The 9647-nt window shown below is 41.8% G+C and overlaps 1 protein-coding gene across 1 annotated transcript in view; it reads left to right on the top strand.

Moving 5' to 3' along the window:
• The window catches only part of hmgb2b (high mobility group box 2b), a 37174-nt gene that overhangs the window by 1669 nt on the left and 25858 nt on the right, over positions 1-9647 (top strand). The gene's annotated exons all lie outside the window — the stretch shown is intronic.

The raw sequence follows: 9647 nt of genomic DNA, 5'->3' as shown, positions 1-9647 counted from the left end.
GCTCAGAGAGATGGAGGGTAACTACTAACCCTGACTAGTTCTCCAAGAAGTGCTCCGAGAGATGGAGGGTAACTACTAACCCTGACTAGTTCTCCAAGAAGTGCTCTAGAGAGATGGAGGGTAACTACTAACCCTGACTAGTTCTCCAAGAAGTGCTCTAGAGAGATGGAGGGTAACTACTAACCCTGACTAGTTCTCCAAGAAGTGCTCAGAGAGATGGAGGGTAACTACTAACCCTGACTAGTTCTCCAAGAAGTGCTCCGAGAGATGGAGGGTAACTACTAACCCTGACTAGTTCTCCAAGAAGTGCTCAGAGAGATGGAGGGTAACTACTAACCCTGACTAGTTCTCCAAGAAGTGCTCAGAGAGATGGAGGGTAACTACTAACCCTGACTAGTTCTCCAAGAAGTGCTCAGAGATGGAGGGTAACTACTAACCCTGACTAGTTCTCTAAGAAGTGCTCCGAAAGATGGAGCGTAACTACTAACCCCGACTAGTTCTGCAAGAAGTGCTCAGAGAGATGGAGGGTAACTACTAACCCTGACTAGTTCTCCAAGAAGTGCTCAGAGAGATGGAGGGTAACTACTAACCCTGACTAGTTCTCCAAGAAGTGCTCAGAGAGATGGAGGGTAACTACTAACCCTGACTAGTTCTCCAAGAAGTGCTCAGAGAGATGGAGGGTAACTACTAACCCTGACTAGTTCTCCAAGAAGTGCTCAGAGATGGAGGGTCTACTAACCCTGACTAGTTCTCTAAGAAGTGCTCCGAAAGATGGAGGGTAACTACTAACCCTGACTAGTTCTGCAAGAAGTGCTCAGAGAGATGGAGGGTAACTACTAACCCTGACTAGTTCTCCAAGAAGTGCTCAGAGAGATGGAGGGTAACTACTAACCCTGACTAGTTCTCTAAGAAGTGCTCAGAGAGATGGAGAGTAACTACTAACCCTGACTAGTTCTCTAAGAAGTGCTCTAGAGAGAGATGGAGGGTAACTACTAACCCTGACTAGTTCTCTAAGAAGCACTCTAGAGAGAGATGGAGGGTAACTACTAACCCTGACTAGTTCTCTAAGAAGCACTCTAGAGAGAGATGGAGGTTAACTAACCCTGACTAGTTCTCTAATAGCCCTTTTACACCGGCCAGGCTCCGTGCTGGAGCCGGTTCCCGAACGTAATCTCGCACCGGCCGGCGCGTTCAGACCGGGATTAATTGGTTCAGAACGTGACAAATCGGTGCTCAGTTGGTTTTTCCTCGCAAACCGTGACATCATCAGTGGGCGTGCCATATTCTAGACTGTGAAGACGAGTAAACGGGGGAAAGTAGAGAGTCGGCATTGCACTCAACCGATCCATTCAACAGGACGCGATAATTGCGACTGATCTCAAAACGAGATCAGATTCAAATGTATTGTTATGCTACAGCACAAGTACAATACACCATCCAACCAGAGTGGATAAAGAAATGCTCCAGAAATGAATATGCGTAGGGAAAGGCTTAAACTTAGCTCAACTGGTTAGTGCGCTGCCTGTGGAGCATATGGTCCCCAGTTCAAATCTCTTGGTTACCTTTTTTTTGTTTGTTAATTCATTTATCCACACTGGTTGATAAGATAAGATATTCCTTTATTGATCCCCTTGGGGGAATTCAGGCATCATAGCAGCATTGGGGGGGGGGGGTCACAGCCACAATCTATCTAATTAGTCCCGCCACAGTTGTATAATGACATTTTTTTTAATTTTTATATATATATACACCGTATATATATATATATTTTTTTTAATATAAACTCTGCCAATAGGGATGTATCAGTACGTAGTATTGGCAGTGGTAGTAATAGTAATCCACTATATTTTTTTATTTTCTAAAAAATAAACCAGTTCAACACAGGTAACCACTTTTGCTTCATTTCTTTGATGGCTCAAATGTCTGCTCTAGTCCAATGGTTCCCAAACCTCTCCTCGAGACACCCCAGCCGTTCCATGTAGGCTTGGGCGGTATGACTTTTTTCATACCGTTATACCTTGCTTGCCTAATACCGCGGTGCATGGTATATGACGGTATGACTTTCATTCATCAGCGGGGGGGGGGGGGGGGGGCAACCCAACCCGAGTTACCAAGTAAACAAATCATCGTCAGCTCTCAGAATGGTAGTCCCGCACCGGTAGAAGCCTGCACCGTTTTAGCGTTAGCATCTAGCCATGGCAGACTATTTGATTCCTTAAGGGCTAGAAATTGCCTGGGTTTTGGTATGCTCCCGAAATGCTCCCGTTGTTTGGCTACTTCTATGTGCAGTGAAAACTACTCGAATGCTTTATAACCTAGTCATTGATTTAGTTCTGGGTAATCTAAGATTAGCCGCAGAGCTAACGCTAGTTAACGTGAGCTAACGCTAGTTATTCAAGCTCAGTAGCTCACAGAGAGAGATAAACAGCTGACAGCGGATAGTACAGGACGGTACAAATACAATAAAAAGGCGGGTGGGGCTGTTGTGTAAACCTTGTACTCTTTAGTTCACATATAATAAGAGACGGATTATTTGCTTGCTCCACCAGTGCACCACTCGACAACAACACACACCAACTCTCGTCACAACGCTTTACGGTATTTTCACAGCACTGTCGCAACATTACCGTAAAACGTGAACACCGTTGTGACCCACTCGCTCCACTAGAGCGGTCTCGCCCTCTGCTGGCGCATGTGTGCACTACACTCAGTGTGTGCACTACACTCAAAACTCTGTTTCACTGTTATAGAAACTGAAGCGCATCTGTGATTTTGACGGTGACGGACGGTATTGAATCAATACCGTCGGTATCTCTAAATACCCCGGTATACCTTAATACCGTCATACCGCCCAAGCCTAGTTCCATGTATTTGTTCAATTCCACCACCAGCACACCTGATTCAACTAATAAAGGGCTAGTTAAGTTGAATCAGGTGTGCTGGTGGTGGAATTTAACAAATACATTGAACGGCTGGGGTGCTTCGAGGAGAGGATTGGGAAGCATTGCTCTAGTCGATTTTGAGCACAAAGTTCATCATAGATCTAGCCTCTTTATTTTGCTCTCAAAGTGGACCAGATTGATGCATTTAACTTAAAAAATGTACACACAAAAAATAATTCTAGAGGCTCGGAGGTTCACCCCCCATAGTCTCTGAAAATCCTGTGGGAAACACTGCAATATAATTGACTATCTAACTCAGTGGTTCCCAAAGTTGGGGTCGCGACCCAAAAGTGGGCCGCGAGCAGCCACGGGAGGGCCGCGAGATGATTTCCAGAATGTCCCATAATAATAAAAAAAAAAAAAAAAAAAAAATTACATTACTGGTAAAAAGAAATGCTAATAAATGATAATAAATAATATTCAGCCTATGAATTTCCATGGTCCGTATACATAATGCACGTGACAGGTATTATTGGATTCTATTATATATTATTATGCACAATCGTTGCGGGCAAGACCACCTTGTATACTCGTATGCGTGACAAATAAAACTCTTGATTGACTTGAGGTACGGCGAGACACTAGCAACACACACTGTGGTTATTTGAATTTCGGTTGCAAATGTATACTTGTTGCTAGCTAGCTCAAATTCAAAATGAAACGTTGGTTAATTGCGGCAAAAAGCAGAGAAGCAGAGAAGCCAGCGGAGGAGAGTCGAGAAGCAGTTCCACCGCCAGAAAGGCCATCAACTGACACGGGATTGGGAGGAGGTGATAGTCAAAGTAGCCATGTGGATGATGTGGGACCAGGGCCAAGTGCGACACAAAGAAGCACCGACCCAAAGTTGGACCAGCGACAGCCTACCTATAGATATCGAAAATATCGTGAGGAATATATCCAACATGGATTCATATGTAAAGTTGTGAACGAGGTGCAACTTCCTCAATGTGTCGTGTGTGCCGACGTCCTTTCAAATGAAAGCTTAAAGCCTTCCAAAATGATACGGCATTTAAAAACAAAGCACCCCTCTCTCGCTGAGAAACACGTTGATTTTTTTCGCCGAAAAGAGCGAGAGTTGCTAGGCCAAAACAAGGTGATATATACACAAACATCAGTCCCTGCGAAAGCGCAAAAGGCCTCATATGAGGTGGCATATTTAATTGCTCGGGCAAAAAAGCCACACACAATCGGGGAAACTCTCATCAAACCCGCTGCTATAGCTTTGAGTCGGAATATGCATGGGGATAAACTGGCTCGTGAAATTGAATCCGTGCCGCTCTCGAACGGCACAATTGCCCGGCGCATCACAGATATGGCCCAGGACATCAAGTGTCAGCTTATTGACAGAGTGAAGCAAGGCAAATATGCTTTGCAACTAGACGAATCGACAGATATCTCGAACTGTGCCCAGTTGCTTGTATTTGTGAGGTACACATTTGATGGGAAGCTGGAGGAGGACATGCTTGTGTGCACTGCACTGGAGGGAACATGCACAGGTGAGGATGTTTTCCTAAAACTGGATGAGAAACTGAAAGAGGAGGGACTGTCTTGGAACGAGTGTGTTGGTGTGTGTACCGACGGCGCTGGGGCGATGGTGGGGAAAAATAAAGGACTGAAAGCCAGAGTCTTGCAAGTGGCACCTCACGTGAAGTTCACACACTGTATCATTCACAGAGAAGCTCTTGCGGGCAAAACGCTCGATGCAGAGCTTAAAGGTGTTCTTGACACAGCCATAAAAATAGTCAACTATATAAAATCTCGTCCACTCAACACCAGGCTGTTTGCATCTCTCTGCAACGAAATGGGCTCTGAGCATGAAGGCCTGCTGTTCCATACTGAGGTGCGGTGGCTTTCACGAGGAAATGTCCTCACGCGCCTGTTTGAGCTGCGGGATGAGGTGCGCTTGTTTCTGGCGGAGAATGCGCCCCAGCTCGCTGCCCACCTCTCCGATCCTGGCTGGATAACAAGGCTAGCCTATCTGTCTGGCATATTTGATAAAATGAATGGACTTAATCTCTCACTACAGGGTGAAAATACAAGCATCCTGTCGCTCAATGACAAAATACTGGCGTTCATGAGGAAACTCGAGCGTTGGATTGCACGGGTAGCAATGGGCAGGATTGATATGTTTCCAGAGCTGGATGAGTTTATGGAGGAAAATGAACTCAGTGTGAACACAGTGAAGATGTCCATAACCAGTCACCTCAAAGCCCTTCTTGAACGATTTAAAAAGTATTTCCCCGAGGAAACAGCACCAGAACAGCATGACTGGATAAGATCCCCATTCACAGTAACAGCATCACACCTGCCATCCGACCTGGAGGACGCGCTTGTTGAACTGTCAAGCGACCGAACCTTAAAGACGGAGTTTCAGTCCAAGCCGCTGGCTGAGTTCTGGATATCCGCTGAGGGGGAATACGCACAGCTATCCAATGCCGCAATGGATGTATTGTTGCCATTTGGATCGACATACCAATGCGAAAAAACATTCTCTGCCCTGACCTATATAAAAAACAAGTACAGATCACGTCTGAATGTGGAGGATGATCTCCGAGTCGCTGTCTCCAAAATCAAGCCCAGACTGGACTTGTTGTGCTCCAAGCATAGTGCCCATCCATCTCATTAGGTGAGTTGAACATTAGCGGCGCCTATACTAAATTAAACGCGCTATATGTATTAATTTTATAGTTTGATTATTGTGTTATTTTGTGTATAGTTATTGTGCGTGTTAAAAGCATCCAATGCTTATTACTGCGTAACGTTTGCATGTTTCACAACCACCTCCTATGTCTGTGAGCAGGGGGGAAACGGTCAGAACCATAACATCGTTGTTATACTCTCATTCAGGTGTGATGCAGGCGTCCATAAACGCACCACAGGAGAGAGGATTGACAGACTGCGTGACAGCATGGCATCACACTTTGTTAGAGACAGCCCAAGTCCACGCAATAAATATGCAGCATGATGAATGATAAAATAATATTAGTTGAATCTGTGACAATCAGTCTGCAAGTGATAATAATCTCTTTATATATAGCAAACTACTGTGATGCTTTTAAATAGTTCATTTTCTGAAGTACATAGGCCTACACGTTTTTCATAATCATAGAATCTATATGTAGGGCCTATATTCATTTCATGGTTGTTTGGTTATTGTGTTGTTATTGTGTGTAGTTATTGTGCATGTTAATAGCACAAGGTGGAGCACACCCAAAAACGTTTAAGAGGTGCAGACTGACAGAACGTACTGAAAACGATAAAGAAAGTTGCACACTCAATTGTCTCTTTGCTGTTTATTGTCACCAATGTTTCGCGTTTGCCTTCTTCAGGTGAAACTTGTTAATAGTGAAACTGTTAATAGCCTCCAATGCTTATTAGTGCGTGTGAAGTTTGCGCGTTTCAACCACCTCTGCTCCTGAGTCCTATCCCAAAGCAGACGGAAGGGGAGCGACTGCAATAACAAAAAAAGTCACTCGCCACTTAAAAAACATTAAAAGCATGCATTTACACATTCTAAAATGTGACTATATGGTTTTATATTAACTTAATAAATAAACAAAAACGAAAAATCTACTTATTTCAACGAAATATTTCAAACTAAATAACTATGCACATAAAACGCTGAAAACAACCGAAGCAAAATAGTATTTTAATGAGGCTATTATTATTATTATCATTATTATTTTGCAACAAGTTAGCCCTCTCATAAATTGCACATATAAATGAATAACTAACTTGAACTAACTTAATAGGATTAAAGTGATATTTGGCTTAAAAAATCGGTCGCATGGCAAAAAAAAAAAAAAAAAAAGCCTGACGATGTGCATTGGGCCGCGGCTCTCTGACGCCTTATTTTTTGGGCCGCGGCCTGAAAAGTTTGGGAACCCCTGATCTAACTAACTGAAATATACAGTATCACAGTATTCACATAAGGTGCAGTATGTGCATAAGGTGGTGTTGTCCTTTTTCGGACACCAGAGTAGTGTTGTCACGATACTGGAATTTCGACTTCGATACGATACCGTGAAAGGTATCGATATTATCGAGATTTTCGATACAAAAAAATATATACCGTACTTTTCGCACTATAAGCCGCACCTGACTATAAGCCGCAGCAGCTAAATTGAATGATGTGTACATATATAAGCCGCACTGGACTATAAGCCGCAGGTGTTTTAATGTTTAATTACCATATGTAATTAGCATTGGGACACAATACTGTCGGACAAATAACAAGCATTAACTCATTTACAAGTTGTATTAAGTTTAGCAAATAAGGGAACAGATAAATAACATTTCAATGCAGTCAAAAAAGCAATATTTAGTAGTTTACATTTTCGAGTTTGGTCACTTCGAGTCACGTATAAGCCGCACCGTTATATAAGCCGCAGGATCGAAAAATGGGGAAAAAAGCTGCGGCTTATAGTCCGAAAAGTACGGTATATATATATTTAACAAATTTTGCTTTTGTTGCTGGTTGATTCTCCTCAGCTTCTCTCTGGTACTATAAGAGAAGATAAATATAACACGTTTAAAACCCTTTGTTTATCTTTAGATCACACATTTAAAAATAACTGTTCATCTCACTTCAATCATTTTTATTGCAGAACATGGTATTTTCTCAAGCAGACAGATGTAAACACTGTAATCTGTGTTGCATGTACCTGACAAACTGAACTGTTATTACAGTCATATTCCGACTTAACTGAATGCACATGTGTGTGGACTACTGTACTATTACAGGTATTGAAATGAACAATGCAACTTCCTTAAACATTTTTTTTTATGAATAATTAAATATCGATATTTTGGGAAATGAGTATCGAAACCGTTTTAAATATTCAGAATCGATATGTATCGATTTTTTGATATTTTTGACAACACTACACCAGAATGGATAAATTAATTATCGTTAAAAAAAAGGTAACCAAGAGATTTGAACTAATCCATCATTTACACGTTTCAATTGCGGTTGTCGTCCGTATTGGCATTAATAAATCGGATGTCATGCCAGGGCTGTACGCTAAGCTTTTTCACTAGGGGCACAGTTGCCCCTAAATGGGAAATTTAGGGGCACAGAATATTTTTTAGGGGCACATTTTTAAATAACAATTTTCCCATTATAGTGCAAACAAATATGTTCCTCCTGCCTCATTACTGTGGTCCTTTTATTTAACATTTAAGTGCTTTTGTTTTCAGGTTTGTATCTTTTATAATGAACCAACTGAGAGTGTGTAAATCACTAATAGAACAAAAACAACAAACTGTGTGCACGCGCTTGTAGTGCTCCTTGAATGAGATCATCACAACACACCATTGCATTAATCAGGAGGACAAGAAACTCTGCATACATTTGTTTTACAATGAAAAGTGCTTTATAAATCAAAAAAATTATTATTATTGTAAATAACCCCATGAAAGGTTTATTATTTTTATGGGTAATTACCCGCTTCATATTTGTGATGTTACTGGTTTCAGGGTGTGCCTAAAGTGATCAATGTGTTGGGCCGTTTATAGAGATCTATGCCAATTAATGTTTATGTATATCCGGGACATTTTTTTATAAGAATTGAGAGGCCTACTACGGTATTTGTTATGTTACCTTTATTTTGAAAACCGTATTGCGACGCAACCTTGTTTAAGTTTGCGCTTTTGACAGTGAAATGTTCAGTTCAACTTAGCTCGAAGGAAAGACTCTAATCAAAAAGGTTTAATTGACCCGTATGAGGCTCTTACGGTAGGACTTTGATTGTTTATAGAAGAGGAATGTAATACTATGCAAAACGAGAAATAAACAGTGATTTTACCAGCAGTAAGTTGCAAGCCACTTTCATACGGGGAACCGTGACAATTATTAGTATTATCTTATTTGCATATTGTCTCATTATTAGATAGATAGATAGGTTGATACTTTATTGATCCCCGGAGGGAAATTTAAGTAGACGGTATTTAAGTATTGAAAAACGTCCTAATAGTGGGCTACTCACCTAATGCATGGCTGAACGTTAGAAGTGTGTCCCCGTCAATCATCACTGCCAGATCCGACTTAATTTAATCGGCTAACTATGGTCTTTTATCATCTCTCCACATCGGACGTGGTTGTCATAAGATGGACTGATATCCGCTCCGTTCTTCTTGCAGAGCAAAATTAGCGGCTTAAACTTATTGAAAGGAAGTTCTTCTTTGGCGACGCAATAGGCCACATTCAGTTTCGATTCGATTGTTCGCTAGGAACTATGGGATTTGGTGTTGGATGTATGGACTCTACGCAGGCGGGACATGGTATTTAATCGCACGATAGACTACAACTACCAAGTATGATAGCGTGGCCCAGATTCACTTCACAGTACACGCAAATCTTTTTTTCTCGCACGGGGGCTACGCAGTAAATTCATTCATCACCGACAAATTTTTTCATAGCACCGCGACATTATGTCGCACTGTACAGCCCTGGTTGTAGGCTAATGTTTTACTATTTTTTTTATCCAATTTGTATGGATTCATTTACGAGTGAAATGCGAATGAAGGGTTGAAATCACTACTCGCAAGGTTGCCCCAAATATTATTTACCACTCGCACGGGCCAAATTAACCCTTTAATCGCCGTTGACGCTGAAACACGTCATTCCCCGCCATGCTTATTCTGCCGATGACGCTGGACAGCGTCTTTGATATCAATATTTCAAAAATCTGTGATCGAAATCAT

Source organism: Notolepis coatsorum, assembly GCF_963971535.1.
Source record: "Notolepis coatsorum genome assembly, chromosome: 13".
Classification (NCBI taxonomy): domain Eukaryota; kingdom Metazoa; phylum Chordata; class Actinopteri; order Aulopiformes; family Paralepididae; genus Notolepis; species Notolepis coatsorum.
This window is presented reverse-complemented; position numbering and strand designations above follow the sequence as displayed.